The sequence below is a fragment of the Grammomys surdaster genome, unplaced genomic scaffold, assembly GCF_004785775.1.
Source record: "Grammomys surdaster isolate TR1022 unplaced genomic scaffold, NIH_TR_1.0 265, whole genome shotgun sequence".
Classification (NCBI taxonomy): Eukaryota; Metazoa; Chordata; class Mammalia; order Rodentia; family Muridae; genus Grammomys; species Grammomys surdaster.
Genome location: NW_021604706.1, coordinates 872,716 through 898,206, shown reverse-complemented (window position 1 = coordinate 898,206; position 25,491 = coordinate 872,716). Strand labels below are relative to the sequence as shown.

The 25,491-nt window shown below is 40.4% G+C and overlaps 2 pseudogenes; one reads left to right on the top strand and one right to left on the bottom strand.

The window, feature by feature from the left end:
* Positions 1-22,235: 22,235 nt before the first annotated feature.
* LOC114628184 lies at positions 22,236-23,307 on the bottom strand (annotated as a pseudogene).
* A 293-nt stretch (positions 23,308-23,600) lies between these two features.
* Positions 23,601-24,725, top strand: LOC114628177 (annotated as a pseudogene).
* The last annotated feature ends 766 nt before the right edge of the window (positions 24,726-25,491 follow it).

The following is a 25,491-nucleotide window of genomic DNA, read 5'->3' as shown; positions in this document are numbered from 1 at the left end:
ATAGATGAAGACAGAATGAGCCTGAGAATGAGAAAGGACCAGGAGATTAGAACAGATTGTCAGAGTTAGTTTGAGGGCAAGCAGACCAATTCAGTAATAAGCCAAGAGAAGCCAGTTTGAATAAATCAGCCTGGAGAGTAGTTTGGGCCAGAACAACTGAGTTGAACCAGCCAGCCAGAGTCCAGAATGAGCTAGAAAGGATGAGTTTATTCAGCAGTATGGCTCTGAGATGACAATCACATCTGGTGAATAAAAGGTACATTTATATAGACTTACAGAGATTTATTTTAGAGTGAATATATATATATATATATATATATATATATATATATATATACAGTGATATTCAACTTAATGATTTTTATTTCACAGCAGTGCAAAAGAAAAACTGTCCTTTGAACTTGAACTTTTCTAAAGTTGGTGATTTGCAAATAATCTCATGATGTTCAATTGTAGGCTAATACAAGTGGGATGGTAGAGGACTTTTAATTTTTTCATTTATAACATTGTTTTGCTGAAGAATTTTTTTCAGGACACTGGGTGTCATAGTTTGGGTTACTATTGCTATTCTGACCAGCATGACCAAAACATCTTGAGGAGGAAAGAAGGTTGTTTGGTTTTTACTTCCAAGTAATAGCCCATTACTGATGGAAGTCAGGAGAGGAACTCAAGGCAGGAACCTGGAAGCAGGCTCATACAGAGGCCATGAAGGAGTACTGCTTAGTATTTTGCTCCTAATGGCTTGCACAGCCTGTTTTCTTATAAAACGTGAGATCACCAGTTCAGGGCTAGCACCACTCACCACAGGCTGGACCCTCTCGCATCTATCATTAATTTAATAAAATGGCCTTTAATCTTGCCTACAGCCAGATCTTATGGAGGTATTTTCTCAGTTGACGTTTCTTCCTTTCAGATGACTATAGCTTGTGTCAAGTTGACATTAAAACTAGCTAGCACAATTGACCCTTTATTACCTTGACGCACAACACATCACTTATAAAAGCATAATTTTCCTTTCTTATTATTCCTTAGATCTCAAATTAATGTCAAATGTAAAACATAATTCAGTCTTTTAAAATTCAAGCACTTTAACAGTTCCCCAACATCCTGAAGCAGCTGGCTGGCTAGAATTATGGAATGGCCTTTTGAAGACACAGCTGAACTCCCAATTAAGGCCAGGGAAGGGCTCTTCAGGGAGCAATGTATAGTTAGAATTACCACATAAGACATGTATGTCTTGTGTAATGTCTCCCATAACTGGGATTCATAAGTCCAGGAATCAAGGGATAGAAAAGGAAATGGGTCCACACATTATTATCCCTAGTGACACACTAGGCAAATTTTCACTTCCTGGTCCTGTAACTGTAAGTTCTGCAGACCTAGAAGTTTTAGTTCCAGACAAGGGAGCATTCTTCAGGATATACAACAAACACTCCATTAAACTGGAAGCTCAGTTCTCTTCCGTGAATACTTCCGATGGGCTTCTGATGCCATTAAACCTAAGAAAAGAGTAACAGTGGTGGAGAGGTGATTGATCCAGACTACCAGAGGAAAGTAGATTGCTTCTTCATGATAGAGGTAATCAAGTTAATGTTTGGAATGTAGGAGATCCTTTAGGGAATCTCTTGCCACTACAATGTCCTGTGATTAATGTTGATGGTAAATTATAACAACCTAATCCAGGTAGGATGACAATGAGCACAGACTCTTCAGGAATAAAGGTATTGGTCACTCCTCAAGGAAAAGAGCCAAGACCTAATGAGAAGCTTATTGACAGTGGAGGGAATACAGAATGGTTGGCAGTAAAGGAAGGTAGTTATAAATACCCAACTTCTCGCTAAGTAGGATCCTGGAGGGAAGATATAAAGTGTATTCTATGAAGAGATACTTGTTGATGAGCTTGCTAATTCATTCAAGCAGATGTCTGTGCAATGTTTATGGGAATGGATTTTAAGGGTGTCAGTTAGGAACATAAAATGGCAGAAATAACATAAAACTGGATCAAGTGGATGAGTTTATTGATATTGGTCCATGAAGTAGAGAGTCTTGGATAAGAATAGAAACATGCACGGTTTTAAAGAGGTGTCTAATGTTTATTTGACTGGTTAGATGAAGCATTTGTCAGAAGATGGTCTACTGAAAAGGAGTTAGAGATGCCTGATATCCCTTGGCTTAGTGTTGATGAAACGATTTTAAGGCTCATTACAATGCAGGAATGGGTACTTTATGAAGTCTTCCACAATGGGAAGAAAATACAGAATATTCAATAATGTATTGGTAGTAAGTCACAAATTTACATTAAAATCAATCTTAGTGTATAAAATGTTTTACCATTTATTAAAGAGAAAAGCTAATTTCCATAATAATGAGTAAGAAGTACATACTTACTTGACAAGAACTGACTTTTGGTTGACTGCTTAATGCTGAAGAATTAGAACATTTTTAATGTTTTTCATAGTTGATTGGCACTTTGCTTTTATGATGGTCAATGCTGAAGATAGTGCTTCGCATAAACTCATAGCACAAAGTGGCAGAAGCTATTTTAGGAACTGTTGGAAATTCTGTTCTAATCCCAAGCCAAATTTAATTAAAATATTCTTATGTAACTCAAGTCAGAACCTCAGACAATTTCAAAAATCAAACATTTTAACACATTATCATCCAAAGACACACTAATTTGATCCTTATGTTCTAAAGAATGATGTTAGGAGAATATGAAGACTTTTCTCTAAAATATTAAACAATTAGGCTCCTATAAGAGCAAAAAAGCTTTATATGTATAGGGAAAACATGGCAATTCATAGATAAAATACTCTTGAATATGAGTTGAGGTGTTTCATGCAGTGTTCACTGGAATTGCATGATGTAACAGTATGAACAACAAATAGGTATGTATGCTATGTTTTCAGAACCAAGGCAGCAGTGAAGTCTCACAATGCAACATGAGTAGTGCTACCGGAAATACCTTAGGTTAATTAAAGATTTGATTTGATTCTCAAAATTTTGGTTATTGTGTGTTCAGAAACCTTTTATATTTTGCCAAATCTTCAGAGTTCCCACATTCTTTCACCCCAGTCAAAATGAGGTTGTTACTCACAATTTAAGGAGCCAGAGACTAGGCTAAGGTAAGATGGTCAGTATTCTAAGCATATTAAATACATGTTTTAAAACTACAGTGGAATTATGAGAATGTGGCTCCATTGCAAGTAAAGGAACACCTCTATATGCATGTATATAGATCATTATTTCCCAAAATTTCCATAAGCAATATATAGAAAACCATCTCAATTATTCTGTGTCTTAATCTTTGAAATATATCAGAAATAACTGCATATTATCCATGCAATTGCTCTCATTCTTTATGATTGAGTGGTAATTAACTGTACATACATTCATATTAACAGGCATGGCACCATTCTAAACAATCCATTATTATAAACAACACATGACTAACAGAACTATACATAAATCATTTTATTTTGTGGAGCTGTGTGTTCAGTATTGCTTGGCAAAAGAATAAATACATTTTAAGTTTTGCTCAGTATTGCCAAATTCGGTTCCAAAAGAGAATTCTGCCATTTACACTGCCCACCAGCAGTACATGAGAGCATATGTTTCTGCCCAGCTTTGCCAATGGGGTGTTTAGTGGAACATTTCATTTTTGTCAGTTTGATAAGTATAAAATTCATCTGAGTGACAGTAGCTTGTATTTCTATTATGAGTGATTTTAGACAGATTCCCATATGTTTAAGGGCCATTTCACTTTCTTAAATCTTTTTTCATATTTTTCTAGTGGGCTTTGATATATATATATATATATATATATATATATATATATATATATATATTCATTTGTGTTTATAAAGTTTTTTTGTTTTACATTGTCAGTTTTTCCAACTTTATTATATTTTTAGACAGAAAGTTTTCAACTTAATAAAGGAACTAATTGTCAAATGCAAATTGTATATATTTAAGGTGTATAATGAGATGTTGTAATTTTTTTCCTTCTTTTCTATTTTTTATTGGATATGTTATTTCTTTACAGTTTAGATGTCCTCCTCTTTCCCCATTCCCCCAAGAAACCCCCTATCCCATCCCCCTCCTCCTGCTTCTATGAGGGTGTGTCCCCACCCATTCCCACCTCCCTGCCCTCAAACTCCTCCACTTTGGGGCAACCAGTCTTCACAGGACCAAGGACCTCCTCTCCTACAGATACCCAACAAGGTCATCCTCCTCTACGTATACAGCTGGAGACATAAGTCCCTCCCTATGTGCTCCAAGGCTGGTGGTTTAGACCCTGGGAGCTCTTGTTGGTTAGTATTGTTGCTCTCCCTATGGGGCCTCAAACCCTTTCAGCTCCTTCAGTCTTCTCTCTAACTCCTCCATTGAGAACCCAGTGATCAGCTGAATGGTTAGCTGCAAGCATCTGCCTCTGCATATGTCAAGTTCTGGAAGAGCATCTAAGGAGACAGCTGTATCAGGCTCCTGTCAGCATGCATTTCCTGGCATCTACAACAGTGTCTACCTTTGGTGACTGCACATGGGATGGATACCCAGGTGGCGCAGTGACTGAATGGCCACTCCTTCAGTTTCTGATCCACACTGTGTCTCTATATTTGCTACCATGAGTATTGTATTACACCTTCTAAGAATGACCAAAGCACCTACACTTTGGTCTTCCTTCTTCATGAGCTTCGTGTGGTTTGTGAGTTGTATTAAAAGTGGGGAAGAGCCTCGAATACTTGGGCACAGAGGAAAAGTTCCTGAACAGAACACCAATGGCTTATGCTCTAAGATCAACAATTGACAAATGGGACCTCATAAAATTGGAAAGTTTCTTTAAAGCAAAGTACATTGACAATAGGACAAGACAGCAACCAAAAGATTGGAAAAAATTCTACACCTGATAGAGAGCTAATATCCAATATATACAAAGAACTCAAGAAATTAGACTCCAGACAATCAAATAACCCTATTAAAAATGGTGTTCTGAGCTAAACAAAGAATTCTCAACTGAGGAAACTTGAATGGCCGAGAAGTACCTAAAGAAATGTTCAGTATCCTTAGTCATCAGGGAAATGTGAATCAAAACAACCTCACACCAGTCAAAACGGCTAAGATAAAAACTTCAGGTGATAGCAGATGTTGGAGAGGATGTGGAGAAAGAGGAACACTCCTCCATTGTTGGTTGGATCACAAGCTGGTCAGACCACTTTGGAAATCAGTCTGAAGTTCCTCAGAAAATTGGAAATAGTACTATCTGAGGACACAGCTATACCATTCCCGGACATATACCTAAAAGATGCTCCAACATTTAACAAGGACACATGCTCCACTATATTCATAGCAGCCTTATTTATAATAGCCAGAAGTAGAAAAGAACCCAGATGTCCCTCAACAGAGGAATGGGTACAGAAAATAGGTGCATTTACACAATGAAGTACTATTCAGCCATTAAAAACAACAACTTCATGAAATTCTTAGGCAAATGGATGAAACTAGAGAATATCATCCTGAGTGAGGTAACCCAGTCATAAAAGAACACACATGAGGTGTTGTAAATTTACATATACTTTGAAATGATTGACACAACAAGATAATCAGCTCATCTATCATTTCACATTGTTACCTTTTTTTTCCTTTTAGTGGGGAACATATCCACCTTCTCAATAAATTTTAACAACATGGTCCAGGACTGGTAAATATCGTATTATTATACACTAACCATCCAGAAGTTACTTATGTTCATAACTAAAGGTTTCTACTTTGACCACATTTTTTTCTTCCCCCTGATGCCCAGCCCCATGGTATTCCAAGAAAATTTGTTTTGGTTTTATTTAAATTTTTTCTTTTCATTTCTTCTTGATTATAAGCCACAGTTATGAATATTTTTCTATACTCTCATATTATGATGTATTTCACAAAAACAGATAATGGGTCTGGCAATTGTACTCAAGGAGTCAAGACTTTTGTCAACAATTTATTACAGGAATTTTGTATAATCCTCAAGGACAAGGTACTGTGGAAGAAGCCCATGAAACTTTAAAAAGATTGGTGAGACATACTGTTGCTGAGACAAAAAAATCATGCCAACCTGTGAGCTTGCTAAGTACTCTGACAAGGATGACTGGGGAGCTGTATTGGACATATGTTCCTGACCCACCTTTGCTTGACTATATCCCAGATGGGGCAAGCTGCCTTGACTCAAAGTTTTAGACCTTGTGGGACAGAGAATCAAAAAGACAAATCATGTCTCTTGTATTCTTCTTAAAGGTCACCAGCTATTAGGACTCAATCAAGTACTGGTCTAGAAATCAACCCAATATGGGAAATAACAGTCTACTTTTGGAAGACTGGATCAGGACTTTGTCGGAGACATATTTGGAAGTTAGCTGTAGCTCTCTATGATGTAATGATAGCAAGAGATAAAGTTGGGAGAGAATCTGGATTTCAAACAAGGGTTAGTGCATGTTTTAAGGCTCTTTTAATTGTCAAGCTAAAATTGGTTTTGTCTCTTCTACGGTATTTATTGTAAGTTGCATTGACTGTATAATTTTCAATTATGTTAGTGTGGTGAAACCTGGCATGTCTGTTATGGGGGTCTATCAACCAGCTTTCATCTCATTCCCCTGAGTATTAGAAAACCTTGATTCTCTGAAAAAAGCTTGAAAGTGCTGGAAGAAGTGAGTTAAGCTTTAAGCAGAAGCACGAGGGTAGCAGCCCTGATTATTGCTGGTATAACAGCTTTAATTCCATTAATTGCTAGCACCACTTCTTCTGCAGTAGCATTGACACAAGGAGTTAAGACAACTATTTTTGTTACCCATCTAGCAAAAAAATATTACTAATGTATTGAGTATACAAAAGGATTTATATAGGTATCTGGAACAATGAATGATGCTCTATAACCCATTCAAATTATCTGAAGGAGGTTTAGGGTTCAACAGTAAGGAGTCATCCCTAGTGTCATGACAACTATCATTGGAGTAGTGTTACTTTTGAAATTCACAATGACTGTCATTATAATTAGAAAAAAGCTTAAAGACACCTGTAGGATATTTGGCATAATCCTAACACCTCTCTGTGTTAACTTTGCATAGTGAGATTATGAGTTTAAAGAATGCTTCTCTGTTGAACTTTGATGCTGCAGATAATGCTGATAAAATTATTCATGGCCTGAGGTCAGTATTTCCATTTTGGTCAAACCTCAGGAATGGCATATATAGCTTGATCAGGCTAACTCTTCTAGTCCTGGGAAAATTTTATTCCTGCCCATCATGTTAAAGCTTATCTTTAACAACATCAACATGTTGGCAGCAAAAGTACATGGCTTGAATCTCAAAATAGACCGCCAGACAGAGTTATTAAATTAACAGGCTGGCAAGCCAAGGATGGGTAAGATTCTGCACAGAGCCTTACCAACCTAAGACATAAATGCATTGCTTTTGATAATCCATATTCCATGACAAGTAAGGAAAGCATTGTTGCCAGAATGACCTAAGACAGGCTCAGACTTGTTAACGAAATAAAAAGCAGGGAGAGGCCCAGAGCCTTTGGAGATACTTAGCAAGAAGCTGACATGGGCCAAGGACAATGAAATGGGCTGCTTGATAGGAATATGACATTGGCCAAGGACAAGGAAGTAGGCTTCAAGTAGGAATCTGACATTAGTCTACAACAAAGAAGTAATCTCAGGCAGGAATCTAAATATTAGGCTAGAACAAAGAAGTAATTTCAGACAGGAATATAAATTTTAGGATAGAAAAAGAAAGTAGGCTTCAGACATGAAAATGACTTTGGGCTAGGACAGGGAAGTAGCCTCAGATACTTTGGTCATCCTGATAAGCCTTTAGGAACAGTGATCACAGGAGTGTTCACATAATTGGGTTTAATGCCTTGGTTTTTCTTTGACTATTTGTGTTTATTGTATTGCTTGTTCCTTGACTGTGTGCATCTATTGTATTGCTAGACCCTCAACCTAGTACTGACCTTAATACATGCATGCACTCAAAATGATATAAAAGCATAAAGGAAGAGGGGGTATAGGATGGGGGCTCTAGGGAGGGGAAATGGGGAAAAGGGATGACATCTGTATTGTAAATAAAAAAAATATCCAATTTTTTTAAAAAAGGATGTGGCTCATTTAAAAAGTATTTCAGCTTCTTTTTTCCAGTTAATGCCTATTAAACACAGAGACCCATGACTGAACAACATGCAGAAAATAAGAGCCTGTACAGTACTCAGCTTTAAATTGGATACCCTATTATGTATCTTTCCTTCCCAGCCTCAGGGATATTGCAGATGAGGGGGAAAGATATATTCCAAGAACAAGAGGTAGTTGACATCCACAGCTAAACAATATTTGCTCTACATATCACAGTCACTGCACAATGAACTCACAGTGGCTGTGATAGCATGCACAAGACATGAACGAATCAAGCCAACTAAAACCCAACATGAATGGGGAGGAACTCCTGAAGTCCAAGCTCTAGCTGAAGAGCTACTGGCAGTTGGTGACTGCTAAAGGAAGAATAATCAATTTCTTTGGATATGTGGCCCCTAAGAAGTTACTCATGCTCCAGGAGATAGTCTTACACCGTGCACATAGTAGAGTGAGTGGGTTTCAAAACAGAGCACACCAAGTTGAGTATGAAAAGTGGTAGGGAGAGTAGGAGAGGCATTAGAGGTGATGCATGTTACCACATTGAATATGATTACAGCACATATATGAAATTCCCTAACAATAAAATATTAAAAAATAAATGTAAAATGTCTAGAGAGAAGCTAACAAATAGAAAACCATAATGGGAAGGGAGAAAAGGTCAAACTGAGGTGCAATTACAAGTAATATCTAGTAAAGGAAGGATTCAGCCTGAGCCCTTGGGAAAGAGCTGAAGGAGGCTGAATATCAGTAACACTCTCACTGGAGCTGGCAAAGAACAGGGAAAGCAGAAGGCAGTGGGAGGGGCATGACTGCTGGTGGGAGGGAAGGAGAGGAAAAGTACCCAGAGACAGAATCACTTTGTATCTTCAATCTTCTTGTTTCCAGACCTCAGAGAGCAAACCCTTGCTAAAATATTTCTGCTTACTTCACAGTAAAGTTCTTAAGCAAATGTTTGTCTAGACTCAATTGCTCTTGACCTTGTAATTCTCTTGTTCTTTCTCTGAAAAGGCAGAAAAATATCCTGCCCACTTTCTTTGGAACTCTGAAAATAAGCAGCTGACCGTGGTCAGGGCTTCTGATACCAAGAGGACTCCTTAAGCCAGTGGCTAGACCTTAGACTTGCCTCAGTCTGTAAGGACTCACACTCTTATTGTCACAGGTGGTTTTCTCCATTAATATACCTCTTCTTCTTATGTTTTGTCAGTCTAATTCTCTTTAAAAACTTGGTAATTATTTTGCTAAATATGTAACTTAAAGGGAGTTTCAAAATGTCATCAGGGTCACTTTATTCATATACAAAAAACAAATAGCACCTACATTGCAGAGTAAGTATAGTGATAAAATTTGATGCAGTGAGCCCTCAGCATGGGTGCTTGATATGCATCATTACTATCACGCATGGTTTTGCTTCTCCTGAATGTTCCCCACACTGCTTATTTTTCCAGCCATTTCCTCAGAAACCCTTGCTTCATTGTGAATAGCCTTCCTTATGTCCTCAAGCACTATTCACAACTTCTTCCAAGAATACACTGGGAAGAATATACTGGCAATATATATCCTGCATCTCCTTCCCAGAATATACCTTTCCTGAAACATCTGAGACTGTTATTGTTTTCATTGCTTTAAAATGAGTGTATCATGAGCTCTAATTTGATCAATTTTCCTGGCTCTTCATTATAATTCCAAGATCATAATTTTTCAATCCTGGCACAAGAAATACTCCATTAAGATATCCTTTCACCCACATCGGAGTCCCTTGACGTTGCCCATCGTCGACAGCCTAAAGCCTTCGACCATCGATGTGACTCGTCTCACATCAGTGTTTTGGGGTTGTGAACTTGTCTAAGACCCCCCATAATTAGACATCCAAATTCAAAATTCACGAAGTTGGGATTGATCATAAGATGCCTTCTCTAACTAAACAGAGAAGGGGGAGATGCCAGAAGCCAGGACCCTCGCCCTTACCCTCACCCCCTACCTTTCCCCACCTGCACAATGTCCTCTGAAGCTTGGCAACTGCAAGATCCTGCTTAGCAACTGCAGATAGACTCAAAGCAGAGTACCATATCATCTTAAGAATAGCAGGGAGACCATAACTCAAGCAGTGTACCATATCTTCTGAAGAACAGCAGGTAGATCATAATTCAAGGCAGTGTACCGTATAGACCATGACATGTTTCAAGGCACAGGCCAAGAAGATTTTGTACTTTTCCACCACCTGGCCCCTCTTACCCCCTCCCCTTGTAAAACATGCTATAAAAAAGCATTTCATGTTCAAAAAAAAAAAAAGATATGTGGTAGCTATAAATACTCCATTTAAACCCTCTTCAATTTGTCTTTGGAATGCTACCTCTTTCTCTTTTGTTCCATCAAAACTAAAGATATAAGTTCCCTGTTTCTCTTAATCTGCTGTATTCTCACCACCTAGATAGTATCTATATCTAACTGAATTTTCAGAAGCAACAACAAATCATCAGCACCACACTTCATACCTGTAATCTCCTCAGTGGTTGATTGTCATACCATGAGCACTCAGAATCTTTCTGCCTCTGAGGCTCTACTTTATTTTCATTACATTAGTGTGTATGGAAGGGGGGCGCAGACACACACAAGCACATTCATATGGAAAGTTACAGGACAATTTAACTCAAGGAAATCATTCTTCCCCTACTATATCCTGGAAGTCACTTGGGTCATTAGGCTTGACAGCAGACATCTTTACTCACTGGGCCATCTTGCTGACACCTAAACAAATATTTGAATACATCATTCCCAGTGTTACCCTCTCTTTCCAACCCTTTTTCTCCATTAATTCTCACATAGAAATACTTCAAAGCCATTTTATTCTCTTCCCATCAAACTGGTTTAGATTTGATTCCTCTCCATGCAAACTTGATATGCTCCCCCCCACCCCCGCCAACACACACTATACTCAGTGGTGGTGATAATACTGCACTTAAAAGGTAAAACTGAGACCGTTGTCTTTCTGTTACATTTCTTCTACAGTGTCCAATCTTCGATAAATTCTATCCATTCCCTTTGATGTTTCTCCATTGGCTACTGGCTGCTACTGAAGACAACATTCTTAAATGGATTAAGGATTAGAGACATCATATACTTGTGCTCTCTCTCTCTCTCTCTCTCTCTCTCTCTCTCTCTCTCTCTCTCTCTTTCTCTCTCTCTGTGTGTGTGTGTGTGTGTGTGTGCCTCCCTTTGTTGTCTCTCCCTGTCTCTGTTCTGTCTCCATCTCTGTCTTAGTCTCCATGTCTGCCTCTCTCCCTCTGTGTATGTGTTTCTTTGAATCTTCTTTTTATGAAAAAAAATATTCGCACCTTTTCATACATTATGTACTGATCACAGTTCTCATCCCCATCTCCTCCCAGACCCTCCCCACCTCACCATTCACTCTTTCTTTCTCTCTCTCTCTTTTTAGAAAGCAAACAAAAACAGATAAGCAAACTGTATGCTTTTAAAAACATACAAATAGAATATACACTGCATAAGATCACAAAATTGGAAACCATGATATACACAAGTAAAAGGCCCTTAAGACAAAAAAAAATATGCCTGTACAAGGTAATATGAGACAAATGTGTACAAAAATACCATTGAATTCATTTTGTGTTAGGCTTCTACTGCGAAACTTAAATTCTTAACTTGATTAACTTAAGGCCTACTATTAAATGTAGTTAATATACCCAGTGTAACTCTACAGGAGGGAACAAAACTTTTCTTTGCAAGCCCTTGTCAATTGAAGATACTTTCCTGGTTAAGGATAGGGACCTGGGTCTACTTTCCCCCCTTAGCACTGGGACCCCATCTGGCTTGAACCTGTGCATTCCCTGTTTGTTCCACAGCCTCTGTGGGATCATATGCACTTCAGTCCTATTGTGTCTAAAAGGTATTGTTCCCTTGGAGTCATCCATCTCCTCTGCTTCTTACACTCTTTCCCTCCTCTTCCCAATTGCTCCCTGACCACTGAGCCAGGGAGGTGGGGGACAGGTATTGGTGGAGACAGCTCATTTAGGACTGAGTGTTCCAAACCCTCCCACATTCAGCATTCTGTCTAGTTTCTGGACTTTTCTTGACCCTGCACATCCTTTATTAATTTGGTAATTTGCATCCTCAGTTTCTACTTCCATTCCTCTGAATGCCCAGTGTTATCCAATAACCTTCAGTTCTGTATGCATCCCAATTAAGCTATCCTCCCAGTGTAAGTAACCTTCCTTCCTATTTCACACATAGCATGAAGGGCACTTGGCTACTTAATGTCAATGTGTACTAAGACAAACCTGTGAATTATTTTTGTCTGTACCTGTTTTTAAGATGGGCTTTTTATACTAAAGGAAACAGTAATAAGCTGTGGAGGCCATATCCTGTCCCCTGTTCAAGGTGGCCATATGATTTCTCTTATATTCTATAGATCCGGGACTTTAGCTCTCATATTTACTCTTTCTCTCATAGATTCAGCTTTTCTCCTTTTGAGGTTCTTTTCTATAAATCTTCTGGTAGCATATTATATTCTACTCTTGTTCTAGCCCTATCTTGCCTTGTCTTTTTCATATCCAAAATACAGACTTCTGATTCCCTGCCTGTGATTTTGTGTCCACACTTCAAGTCACTCTACCCAGACTTCATAAGGTTGTCTTTTCTGAGTTTGCCAGCCACTTTATTGACTGCCAAGTCTATTGATTTTTTTTCACACTTCCTTATGATAGTTCACACAGAAAATGTTGTATTGACTCTTTCTCTTCCCTTTGCCTCTCCCATACCACTAATGTTCACCTGCTTTTTTCATTATCTGCCCCACCCTTATCATATTATTTTAATATGCCCTTTGCAGTGGCTTGGATGAATATTTCATACATTATGATTTCCAAGGCTTTGTTCCCAGGGTGGTACTTTTGGGAAATTATGGAAACCTTAGGACTTAGAGCATTGCAGAGCATTAGACATTGTCAACCCTCTGTCTTTCTTTGTTTTCTGGCACATGATACAAATGGTTAGCGCCATGTCATTGTCTTCTTTTGTCACTTGAGTTTATGACTCCCAATGCTAAGAATGCTGTTTAAAAGAATAGAAGGACTATAGAGATGACTTACTAGCTAAAAGTATTTGCTGCTCTTTTAGCCGACCTGGCTTTAGTTTCATGTTCTCTTGTGGTGGCTCACAACTGTAACCCCAATCCCAGGGGATCTTCTGGCCTCTGTAGGGTATAGGTGCTCAATAGGCACAAACATTAATGCAGACAAAACACGCCATCACATACAGCAAATGAATAATCATCTTTAAATTAAGAAACACACACACACACACACCACAGACTCTCAGAAATATTCTCAATAATCATATCAGGAATTGTAGAAAATTTGTTCTAATTTCAAACTTAAATTCATTTAATGATTTTCTTTATGAAAGTATTGTCACCAAGTCAAATAGCCATTTTAAGAATCAAATAATTATAACACCACACAAATATGATATACTAATTTGATCTTTACATATTGAAGAATGATTGTAGAAAAATATTGTCTTTGTTTCCCATAATTAAAATATTATGTTTCCGTAACAGCAGAAAACTCTCTGTGTATAGTAAAAACACTACAACTCCTAACACAATATTCTCAGCTCCAAGCCAAGGTGCTTCAGGCAATGCTCATTTGTGTTGCATGCCATAACAACATGCACTGTGCAAAGTGCATTTGTGTGTTCAGAAGCAAAACTGCAAAGAAGCCACATAAAGCAACATGGTGAGTCCTCCCAGAAGAAACACCTCTGATTCTTTTCATTTCATGGAAATATGGAGTTAATATACTACAGAGATACTTGGATATTTGTATTCATGCACTAGTCATAATAGATAAAATAGAACCACTCTAGATACCCATCGACAGATGAATGGAAACAGAAAATGCAGTATATGTATATAATGCAATTTTGTTAAGCTATAAAGAAAAATGAAGTAATGATATCTGAAGGAAAATGGATGGAACTGAAGGCACTATATTAAGCAAAACTAAGCCAGTCTCAGAATACAAGTACAACATTTATTTTCACTAATATATAGATTCTAGATTTAAATCTCTCCCGTGTGTGTGTGTGTGTGTGTGTGTGTGTTTGTAGGCCAGGAAAGTAGCTAGGAAATCATGAAAAAGAAGATATTATGGAATGGGAGAGAAGGAAGCAATAAAAATATGACATAAAAGCAAAAATGGGTATGACTTAGGAAATTGAAGAAGACAAGGAAAAGAAAAGGAGCAGGAGGGTGAAAGTCAAAGAAGGATGAATAAGAGCAAATTATAATGACCTACACATGAAAGGGCTATCATAAAATCTACTATTTTGAATGTTGACTTAAAAACCAAATCAGAAGCTGGAGAGAGGGCTCAACATTTAAGAGCACTTGCTACACTTTCAGAAGACTTGAATTGAACATAGTATCTATGTTAAACAGATCTCAATTGCATGCAATTCCATTCCCTGGTGATACAATGCTCTCTTCTGGACTCTGTTTATGTTTGCATGTACATGCACATATGCACACAGGCATACACACATAAATAAAATAAAGCAAAACTTAAAATACAACATACTGTACTATATTTGTACTGTTTGAATAGAATTGAAAGCTCCAAAATAAGCTGACACATCTATAACTAGACAAGTCAGTGGGAAAAAATAGTATTTTAGATATGTGCTGAAACTAGATACCCCATGTAGAGGAAAGACATTATGCTCCTAGTTTAATTCATATACAAGTTGTTCTCTATAAGTAGATGAAAGATCCAAATATAAGAGCATAAAGCTTAAAACTCAGCAGAAAACAAGGGTTAAATCCTCAAATACTTAGATTTTAAAGATACTTAGTCCCCATATTTCCTTTAGACAGGAACAATTCTGGGTTAAAAATTTGGAGATGAGTGGGTAGCCCCATCCTCCAACCAAGGATCTTACCTAAATTCTGGATATGGTCTTTGCAGTTCTCCCTCCCCTTTATTGGGTATTTCAGCTAATCTCATTCCCTTGGGAGCCTCATGTTTTCTTAGCATCTAGGACTTTCTGGTAGCTACCACCAGTTCCCCATCTGCTATTGCTACACACCTCTGTTCAATTTCCTGACCCTCTGTATATCATCCCCGTCTCCTCCCATACCTCGTCTTGCATCCCTTTTAACCTTTACCCCTCCTCTCTTCCTCCCAAGTCCCTCCTACCGTCTATGTCCTATGAGTATTTTGTACTCCCTTCTAAGAAGCACTGAAGCACCTACACTTTGGTCTTCATTCTTCCTGAGCTTCATATGGTCTGTGTATTGTATCATGGGTATTACAAACTTTTAGCCTAATATCCACTTATCAGTGAGTGTGTTCTTTTATGACTGGGTTACCTCACTCAGGATAATATTTTCTAGTTCTATCCATTTGCCTGTAAATTTTATGAAGTCATTGGTATTAATAGCTGAGTAGTACCCCATTGTGTAAATGTACCAATTTTCTGTATCCATTCCTCTGTTGAGGGACATATGGGTTCTTTCCCACTTCTGGCTATTATAAATAAGGCTGGTATGAACATAGTGGAGCATGTATCCTTGTTAAATATTGGAGCATCTTTTCGGTACATGCCTGGGATTGGTATAGCTGGGTCCTGAGGTAGTACTATGTCCAATTTTCTGAGAAACTGCCAGACTGATTTCCAGAGTGGTCTTACTAGCTTGTGATCCAACCAACAATGAAGGAGTGTTCCTCTTTCTCCACATCCTCTCCAACATCTGATATCACCTGAATTTTTTATCTTAGCCATTCTGACTGGTATGAGGTGGAATCTCAGGGTCATTTTGATTTGCATTTCCCTAATGATTGAAGATGTTGAACATTTCTTTGGGTGCATCTCGGCCATTTGATATTCCTCAGTTAAGAATTCTTTCTTTAGCTCAGTGTCCCATTTTTAATAGGGTTATTTGATTGTCTGGAGTCTAATTTCTTGAGCTTTTTGTGTATATTGATATTACCCCTCTATCAGATATAGAATTTTTCCCAATCTGTTGGTTACTGTCTTGTCCTATTGACAATGTACTTTGCTTTACACTAACTTTCCAATTTTATGAGGTCCCATTTGTCAATTGTTGATCTTAGAGCATAAGCCATTGGTGTTCTGTTCAGGAAATTCTCCCCTGTGCCCATGCGTTCGAGGCTCTGCCCCACTTTCTCTTCTATTAAATTCAGTGTATCTGGTTTTATGTGGAGGTCCTTAATCCACTTGGACTTGAGCTTTGTACAAGGATATAAGAATAGATTTATATTCTTCTACATGCTGACCACCAGTTTAACCAGCACCATTTGTTGAAAATGCTGTCTGGAGCAGAGACTGAAGAAAAGGCCATCCAGAGACTGCCCCACATGACGTTACATCCCATATACAGACACCAAACCCAGACACTATTGCAGATGTCAAGAAGTACTTACTAACAAGAGCCTAATATAGCTGTCTCCTGACAGGTACAAATACAGAGCCTGACAAATACAGAGGTGATGCCCACAGCCAACTATTGGAATGAGCAAGGGGACCCCAATGGAGGAGTTACAGAGAGGACTGAAGGTGATGAAGGGTCTTGCAACTCCATAGGAAGAACAATAATATCAACAAACCAGACATCACAGAGCACCCAGGGACTAAACCACCAACCAAAGAGTACACATGGAGGAACTCATGGCTCCAGTTGCATATGTAGCAGAGGAAGACCTTATCTGGCATCAAGGAGGCCCTTGGTCCTGTGGAAGCTCAATGCCCCAGTGTAGGGGAATACCAAGATTGTGAGGTAAGAGAGAGTGTGTGTGGGGGTGCACCCTCATAGAAGCAGGGGGAGAGGATATCGGATAGGGGGTTTGTGGAAGGGAAACTGGAAAAGGCAATAACATCTGAAATGTAAATAAATATCCAATAAAAAAGATTCTGGCAAAAAAACTATACTTAGTTATAACATCAAAAGCACAAACTGAATTGGAGACTTCTAGTTCTTGTGGAAAGTTAGTTATGCCAAATGGTCTTTTGCTGGGGCACACAGGTGAAAGGCCCCAGCAAATGCTAAAGCAAACGTGAAAAACTGTTTTCCTGAAGAAGACACAAGTGAAAGGATGTTTGTATATAGCAAACATGTTAAAGGACTCTTGATGAATGAGCCTACAGACAGTGACAGATGAGTACTGAGCATAGGTTCGGTTTGCTCCACCTCCCTATTCTTTGCTAAAGACACACATACATTGGTTGGCCTTACATAACATTGTTGAGCTCAGCTTGTGGTAACGCTGCCATGGAGAGAAACTCACCCAAGAAGTGCTCCTGAGGTTCCTAGGGGAGCTTGCTGCTTCTGTGGCCTCACCTTAGGCTGGTTGGGTGAGCTTGGCAGTTTCTTCAGGATACAACTAGAGCTGCTTGGTGTCTGCTTAGTGAAAAGAATGGACTGTAGCTGCTGGTTTGTGCCTAGTGTCTGCCTGCCTAGAGGACTGGTCTGCAGCTGCGGAGTCAAATTTGCTGTTTTCTGCAGGACTGAATTGCTGCCAAAGAAAGTCGTGCTCGTCCTCAAAGAGCTATTGCTGAACAGGTCCACTTTCCCATATCCTAATAACTTTTCTCATCTACTACCTCTGCTGGGTAGTAGGCTAGAGGAGAAGTTGAACCCTTATTAAATTAGGCTGTAAAATGTTTTTGTCTACAATGAACAATAAAAGACAAATAAGTCCTCTTCCAATTGAGAATTACTTTTAACATTTACTTTATTTTAATTATGTGCATGAATCTATGTCTACATCTGGGTGTATATGCACATGAGTGTGAATGCAAGCAGAGACCAGAAGACAATGTTGGATCCCCTGAAGTCGGAGTTACAGGCAGTTGTAAGCCATCAAACATGGGCTCAGGGAAACAAACTTTGATTCTTACCAACAGCAGAAAGCACTCTTAACTGCTGAGCCATCTCCTCAGTCTCCCATATTAAAAACTTTTATTCAGCAAAAGATACTATTAAGAGAATAAAAAGATAGCCCTTGGAGTATGAGTAAATATTTGCAAATCATATATCTGGTTAAGGTCTAGTGTTCAGAATTGTGACATAAGCCACTTTTAGGAGCTGACAAGAAGACAAATAACTCAAAGTGGGCAAAAGACTTCAAGAACTATTTCTCAAAAGAGATATATACAGATGTCCAAAAAGAACATGAAAGGACACTCACTATCACTAGTCTGCAGGGAAATGCAAGAGTGAATCATTTTGAGCCATCACCTCACACCTCCTATGATAGCTATAAGAAAAAAATATATAGAAAATGAGAAAAACTAGAGAGGATGTAATTCCCAAACATTATTGGTGGGCATGACTATGGAAAATACTTTGACAGTTCCTTTTGACATTATGTAAAATTACCATATGACCCTGCACTATTCCTCCTACACATACCAGAATTAACAAACATGCATTCTCATAGCAGCTCTCTTCACAATAGCAAAGCCGTTGAAATGACTGGCCATAAATAGATGAACTGATAAACAAGCTGTAAGATATATGTCCAATGGGATAGTTCAACCACTGAAAGACATAATGTACTAATATGTGGTCCAATGTGGATGAACTTTGAAAACACTTTGAAAAGGCAATGCAGTCAAATGCAAGACTGGCTTAATTTGCTTAAAAATTCATAATAAGCAAAATTATATATAGATATTTGGCAATGGATTGGGAAGGAAAGTCTAGAGAGAAAGTTTTCAGTGAGTACAGAGTTTTATTTCAGTATGGTAGAAACCATGCCTATAACTTCAACTCCAGGGGATCCAACATTGTCTTCTGGTCTCTGCTGGCACTCATACTCACATGCATATCCTCAGATAGAGATTGTCATCCAACCTTGTGAATGTACAGAGTGCAACCAAATTGTTCATATTGAAACGACTAATTTCAGATTTTCCCTTAATGAACTTACAAATTTGTTTCACTTATACTTTTAAGGCTTCGTTAATAGCATCACTAACCTTACCTTCATCCTAGTCAGAAATCTGGAAACAATTCATAGAATCTTCTTGTTGCTATTGGGAAAACCGTATTGAGGATAGAGACCACCTTTTTGAACATTTGTTCTTCCCACACCATCTACCAGTATCATTCTAATTTAGGTCATATATTGTCAGCTCCTTGCTGGCAGATCCATGCAAGAGGAGAGAGGTCGATGCTGGGCCTCTCCGGGGCTGAGCAGGATGGCAAGTGTTGATGGGCCAAAAGAAACACACTGAGTTGGGTGTCTTGTCAAGGAAGGAACTCCTTTTACTAAACTAGGCACTCACTCACTGAGGGAAAGGAGAGGGGTACTAAGGTATAGGGAGAGATGACATATATGGTGGTATGAGGTGACAATGACTAGGTGGGGACAATAGGTTCATTTGACATCACTCATAGCTAGGCAAGGACTGGTGCAGGTCGTGCTGAGTCATTCCTGGGAGGAAGAGAGAGCCGAAATCGAGCCAGGCTCGGGTTTGACCTCAAGGTCCAAACCAGGGCCAAAATGGGGCCCAACAGCTTTGTTCTAGATACACATTCTTCCTTCAAATTTCAACTCTTCAAGTCTCTTATATACAGCAACAGGAATTAGTAGCATGTTTAAGGAAAACGTAAATTTATTAAATGTTTATCATAGACTTGATAAGAACATCAGAGGATCAGACAGAGCTCACAAGATTCAAGAGAGATCTAGGATCTAGCCAGCAATGACTAGACAGCAGAATGTGTTCATTTAACCATTTGTCTCAGGAGGCAGTTTCAGAATAAATTGTATTTGTTTTCCATTCTTGATTTACTAATATTCAAAATACACGGAGGAAGACCTTGTGTCACATCTTAGTTTCATCCATTCATATGTACGTGTGCTTGTTGGTACAGAAAGACACTTATGTGTCTTTCATAATCTCTCTGAAACAACAGAGAAGAAAATGCTCACAGAAGGCAATCAGGCTATGGTTACCAGATTACAATGACAATATGCCCAGAAAGACCCAAATCTCCACCACTGTTTCCTTCTTTGTGTCCCTCTGTGCTTTGTACAAACTTCCATATTATTAAGGCTTTCAGAACAGTTTCCATGTGTGTCTTCCTACCCTAGGAGTTTGTTGCCAACCATAACTACTTTTCTTTTCTTTTCTATTTCTAGAACTTAGGATAACATGTGGCATTAAGCAAGTAGTCAATAAATGTTTGTTGATGGGTGGATAAATGAACAAAGGAAGGAAATCAAATGAGTCCAAAATATAGCTGGATTACAGGCTGAGAGAAAGAAGCAAACCCTGAAGAGAGGCTGAGGAGGTGGAGAGTAGCTTTAGTCGCTTGTGCAAAGTTGAGGCACACAGAAAGCTGATCGAGAGCATGAAAAATTCAAGTTACCTTAAGTAAAATTGCTGGGTTTCACCAGAACCATAAATGTTGAGGAAGAGAAAGCATGCATACATCCATGTGTTTGTGTGTCTGTGTGTGTGTTTGTGTGTGTGTCTGCCTGTCAATCTGTCTGTGTGATATGTATGTGTGTGAGCACACCTGCCATGTGTGTGCACATGGAGGTCAGAGTCACTGATACTAGGTGTTCTCTATTGCTCTCCATCTTTTGTTATTGAGATAGAGACTCATCATCTCAGTTAGGCTCCAGAGCTGGACAGCAAACTTTAGGATCCACCTGTCTCAGCCCACCCAGCGCTGAGATTACAGACCCACAGCACCATGTCTGGATTTTTGTGTGAGTTCTGGGGATCTAAATGCAGGTCATCATGTTTGCATTGCAAGTGCTTTGCCCACTGAGCCATCTCTTTAGTCCCACAATAGATATTTTTAAATAGCTTAATGGAGATATAAGCAGCATACAACAAACTTCTCATGTTTTAAGTGCTAAATTTGATTTTTTTTGGGGGGGGGAAGTCTAACACCAGTGACAAAATTTATTATGCAAATCAGTTTCAGAAAGCTCAGGTTTTGGCCATGATCTTCTCCAGCAGAGTCTTTTTATTTCACATGTCCCCTACTCATAGCTGAAGAGGTGGATCACAGACTGCAGTCCAAGGTACATCACAGTTACTGTGCACGTCTTGATTATCATAAGATTCAAAGGGTGTGATTTGGACCCAAATCTTATAAAGAAAAGATCTATGAAGAAATTACGATCTATGATACCTATCCAACAGATATCACCAGCCTAACCCAGCTGAGAAGGATAGCATCTTCTGAGAGCCAGAACTGAGTAGAATGGGAAAATAATTGCCTGTGAGTGAGGCTGGAAGAGGAATCTAAATCCTGCCAGTGGGAAACTCAAACCTCCTGTGGCCCTCTTGTATGAATTCGGCAGGATTTAAGATCTTTGGGTGGAAGTCTCCTGGTTGCCTAGCAACCGGTACCGCTCCTGGTCACGAATGAGCAGTGTCGGGAAGGTGGGCCTCCGCTTAGGAAATGTAACAACAGAATTCTTAGAAGCTGAGGCAGAGGTGGTCTTTGGGCAGAGCTGAGTGCCCTTCTTCTTTCCACATCTGGGGATGTAAGCTAGTGTACCTCATCTGGGATTTGTCTTATTCTAACGGTCAGTTTCATGTCTGGATCCAGAAGGCAAGTTCCTTTTCTTATTCCCCTCAAATAAGTGACACTTAGCTTGAGAAACACTGTGCTCTAAACAGCTAACTAAAAGTTCAACTCTGGGGCCACTTCCATGTTAATAAAGTCGTTTCTTCATTAGTCAGCCCCATTCCCTGGCAGCCACATTGGAACATAGACAAAGTCATGCTTCTTCTCACCCAAAGAAGGTACTGGAGAAAGGGTATTCCTAGGACCTATCTGCCAGACTTTGTTCCTTGTGTTAGACTTTCCTCAGTATAAGCCTCTCACTCTGGCTACAAGGTCCCCCAAGGTGTCCCTACTTCTGTCTTTAAGGCACGGCAACTCCTCTAAGGCTCTCGGCTTATGCGTTTATTATTTTTACCATCCAAAAGAAAGTTCTGCATTAATGGCCTTCCCTTCTAGTCATTTAGCCCTTAGATGTCCTTAGTGGTCTGAGGGCATAGGTCAATTCACATTTAGGTGTTCCGGTCGTTGGGGGTCACACTTGATCATAACTTTCAGCCCCACTCCTGTTTTGGCTGTTTCAAAGGCTTCTACAGCCTTTTCCTGAGGGAATCTATGTATAACTAAGGGCTTTACATTTAAAGTCTTCGATGTAAGCACGGAAATTGCCATCGGACACGTGTTGCAGTATCGAAACACTCCTTTGATATCCACCTCCCACACGGCTGCATGCACTAGGGATAAATTGATCATCTCAGAGCCCATTCCCACAATCCCCAAGGTCCCACCAGAGTGAATGGCATAGCTGCCCATCTGGATGGAGGACTCCACTTCTGTGCATTCAATGACCTCTGGCTTGCTCCCCAGCAGACTTTCCAAAACCTTACTGGCAGTTTCTTTTGGCAACCTAGATGGTATAGTCTGCTCCAACTTCCTTTGCTTTTGTCGACTGAGAAGGAGATAGGTCAGTCACCACCACTTGAGCAGCTCCCACTGCTTTGTCCAGAAGCAAAGTGACTATCCCAACTGGCCCAGCTCCACACACAATGACCTTGTTCCCCAGGGAAACTGAACTTCGAAGGCAGGCATAGATCCCCACAGAGAGAGGTTCAATCGGGGCCCCTTCTTCAAAGGTGATGTTGGTAGGAAGCTTGTAGCAGAAGTCAGCACTGTGCTTGTAGAAGCAGCAGAGGTTCCCATCATCCAGCAGTGTGTCACAGAAGATCGATGGCATCCAGCTGTATCGGCCAATCTCGCACTATTTATCTATTTCTCAGGGAACACCAGAGTCGATGGCAACCCGATCTCTGGGTTTTAGATGTCTTTCACCAACGCTCCTACTTTTGTGACTGTTCCAGCAGCTTCATGCCCAAGCACCATTGGCATTCACAGCAAAATCTCTAACTGAGCCATGCTCCCAATAGTGAACATCCGAGTCACAGATCCCCACCGAATACATCTTTAGTAACATGTCATTTGGGCTCAGTTCAGGGATTGGGTAGTTCTCCAGGTGAATGTCTCCAGATCCGTGCACCACTAGGGACAGGTTCTTGCCCTTAGCTGGAGCTGCCATGTCGCTCTCTTGCTTCCAGGTGTCGGCTGGATCTGGCGGGGAGCTGGTGGTTCTCTAAATTTGACATTTTTATGACACCATAATGAAGCTGATGAGCATAGCCATCACCATGTTTGTTCATACTCCCTTATAATCGGTACCTCCAATCCTTCCCCATATACTCTTTCACCAGTGTTTTCTCTCATTGTGCATTCTCTCATTGTGCATTACTTTATATTTTCTAGAAGTTCACAGAAGGGCCTCTCTCCGGGGCCCGGCTGCGGCGAGCGCGGGCGCCCGGCCTGCTGCGGGCCATGAGTGAAGCGGGCGCCATGGGGCTCCGCCGGCACTTTCCCGGGGCGCCCCGGCGGCGCTGGTGGCGGCGGCGGCAGCAGCAGCAGCAGCAGCAGCAGCAGCAGCGGCAGCGGCGGCGGCGGCGGCAGCGCTGGTGGCCGGGCCGCTGCGAGGGCGAGGGCGCCCGCCGCGCCGCCATGGGCCTAGCAGGGCTGCAGGAGAACGTGTTTGCTGGGCAGTCAAAGATCTATGCCTACAAGAGTCGGAACAAATGCTCTGGAATGCGCTCTCCACTTCAGGAAGAGAACTCGGTTGCACATCACAAGGTCAAATGCTCAGGTAAACCATTAGCTAGAATCTACAGGAAGAGAGAAGAGAAAAGAAACACTGGGAATGTTATCCGAAGTGCTGTGAAGTCAGATGGACAGAAGAGCAAAAGTACCAGGAGAGGTCTCCTAGCGCGTTTTCCAAACCAAAAATCTGAAGCAGCAGAACCTCCGAAAACTTCACCCTCATCATGTGATTCTACCAATGTAGCAGTTGCTAAGCAAGCCCTGAAGAAGCTCCTCAAGGGCAAGCAGGCCCCTTGGAAAAAGTCTCAAGGGAAAACACAGCAGAATAGAAAACTCACAGATTTCTACCCTGTGCGGAGGAGCTCCAGGAAGAGCAAAGCTGAGCTGCAGTCTGAAGAAAGGAAGAAAATAGACGAGTTGATTGAGAGTGGGAAGGAAGAAGGCATGAAGATTGATCTACTTGATGGCAAAGGCAGGGGTGTGATTGCTACCAAGCAGTTTTCCCGGGGAGACTTTGTGGTAGAATACCATGGGGACCTCATTGAAATCACCGATGCCAAGAAACGAGAGGCTCAGTACGCACGGAACCCCTCCACGGGCTGCTACATGTACTGTTTCCAATATCTGAGCAAAACCTACTGCGTGGATGCCACTCAAGAAACGAACCGCCTGGGAAGACTCATCAATCACAGTAAGTGTGGGAACTGCCAGACCAAACTGCATGACATCGACGGTGTGCCTCACCTCATCCTCATCGCCTCCCGCGACATCGCAGCTGGAGAGGAGCTCCTGTACGACTATGGGGACCGGAGTAGGGCGTCCATTGAAGCCTACCCCTGGCTGAAGCACTGACCTCACGGCCTCCCTGCCTCCCTCAAAGGACAAAGTGCCCTCCAAGGGAAATGAATTTTTTATACACACACACACACACACACACACACACACACACACACACACACACACTTACTCTTAGCTAATTACTTCAAATGTTTTTAAAAAGTATATTAAAGATGCCTTTTCATGTAGTATTTAAGTATCTGTTACGGATTTCCAAGGTAGACTTGAACAGATGGCCTTATATTACCAAAACTTTTATATTCTAGTTGTTTTTGTACCTTTTTGCACACAAACTGAACGTTTGTGCTTCCTGCACGGTGTAAGACTCGGCACAGGTTTTAGAGAATGGAGTTGAACATGAACTAGGAAGCCAGGTTCTGCCCAAGATGAAGGCTAGGACACCCCACGTCCAAGGCCAGGCTGGTGTGAGGGTGCTGCCACCCCCACGTGCACCCTGGATGGATGTCTCCAAGCTCTTGTTCTTCTCAGCATCCTGACAGGCAGACAAATGACATGTATGAATATTTTTAAGCAAAAGTTTCACAGTAAGCTAGTCTTCCTCCTCTGCTTTCTCCAAAGCTTACTGAGCCCAGGACTCGGAGGACCGGCCAGGAACACACATCTTCCGCAGGCTTACAGCTTTTTAGCACTTTGAAACATCAGGGTGAGCAGTCAGACTAGAGGCGGGCCAGGAAAAGCTCTGTTCTCCTGCCTAAGAAGGGCAGGTCTCCTGAAAGTGCATTAATTCTTTATAGAAATGTGAACACTGAATTTATTTTTA